Source organism: Neophocaena asiaeorientalis, unplaced genomic scaffold (assembly GCF_003031525.2).
Source record: "Neophocaena asiaeorientalis asiaeorientalis breed wild unplaced genomic scaffold, Neophocaena_asiaeorientalis_V1.1 scaffold82, whole genome shotgun sequence".
NCBI classification, from domain to species: domain Eukaryota; kingdom Metazoa; phylum Chordata; class Mammalia; order Artiodactyla; family Phocoenidae; genus Neophocaena; species Neophocaena asiaeorientalis.
The window spans coordinates 2,807,654-2,809,095 of NW_020173068.1; the positions used below are offsets into that span (position 1 = coordinate 2,807,654).

Sequence of the window (1,442 nt, forward strand, 5' to 3'; positions counted from 1 at the left end):
AGGCCAAGAAGTCTCGGTTCATCACCCTCTCAACAGGAGCTGTGAGCCCCTGACCCCACCTCCACATCCAGACCACAGCCAAAGCCCTCCTCTGAGCCTGGTGACCTAGGAGCAGGCTGAGTCAGCCACAGGTCCTTACCTGGGCCCATTCAGTGAGTTCAGCAGGACTGGTTGTCCAATCCAAATCCGATTTCCTCAAGGCCAAGAAGTCTCGGTTCATCACCCTCTCAACAGGAGCTGTGAGCCCCTGACCCCACCTCCACATCCAGACCACAGCCAAAGCCCTCCTCTGAGCCTGGTGACCTAGGAGCAGGCTGAGTCAGCCACAGGTCCTTACCTGGGCCCATCCCAGTCCAGAGTGAGTCAGCTGACCAGGGAGTAGGAACCCAGCTGGGACAAGGGCCGCCACCTTCCAGGGAGGGGACCAGACTCCATCAGCAGTGGCTAGAGAAGGACGAGCAGCAGCACCTGGCCTGCAGGTAAGAGCAGGGCAAGGGGCCCCTAGAGGTGGGCACAGGGATAAGGGAGACCTGCTCTCACCTGTCTTCTTCCCTGCCTGTCCCGACCCTCTGGGACTTCCAGGCCTTTTTCTCTCAAGGTGCTTTTCTCTGGCAGTGAAATGTGAACTGGGGTTTCCTCTTCTGAGCCCAGCCCCGGGCCAGGTTCAAGGGCTGGGTGATGTTTATCCAGACATCACTAGGGCTCCAGGCTCCTCCTCACTGCCTGGGTCCGTTCTCACGGAGATGGGACCCACACTTTGCTCCTTGAAATGGGCCCCTGGAAAACCAAAGAGCAACTCCCACAGGGAACTGAGTGGGGGCCTCAGTTTCTGTCACTTACTTCTCTGCCTGAAGCTGTTTCCATTAACAAGCTCCCTACCACGGCAAGGAGAACCTGCTGGGGGAACGGGGCCAGTGGCCTGATCTGAACACTGGTTTCCTCCTGCGGGAACTCCCATGCAATCAGGGGAACTGAATGAGGCAATGGATATAAGGGGCTGGAACATGCCCTCCACACAGCAAGCCTCAGAAAATGGTGCTTAAGATGGGGCTGCTGTGTGCTGGGCCAGCACTGCACTGGCTGCTGTTCGTACGGTGGCCCCAACTACTAACAACTGCACCACCATCACTTCTCGCCTGGGCTCCCTGTCCACCCGTGCCCCCTAATCTATCCTTCAAATGAAAGTCAGACCATGTCACTCTGCTGCTCAGAATTCTCCAGGGGCTCCCATCTCATCAGAGTAAATGCCAAGCCGTCAGCATGACCCACAGGCCCTACAGGATCTAGTCCCTCTCGCTACCTCTCCAGTCTCCTCTCCTACTACTTCCCTTATGAACAAGTGACTTCAGTCTCACTGGTCAGATGTTCCCTAAACAGAGGGCAGTGGCTTGCCCTCAGCCTCAATGCTTCTCCCTCCCCACTTAGGCTTTTACTCAAAAGTC

The 1,442-nt window shown here is 56.9% G+C and overlaps 1 protein-coding gene across 1 annotated transcript in view; it reads left to right on the top strand.

The window, feature by feature from the left end:
- The first annotated feature begins 389 nt into the window (after positions 1 to 389).
- SDCBP2 (syndecan binding protein 2) overlaps positions 390 to 1,442 on the top strand; it is an 18,571-nt gene continuing 17,518 nt past the window's right edge. The window contains exon 1 of the mRNA XM_024743198.1: positions 390 to 479. The gene's annotated coding sequence lies outside the window, so the exon portion shown is untranslated. The remainder of the gene's footprint in view (positions 480 to 1,442) is intronic.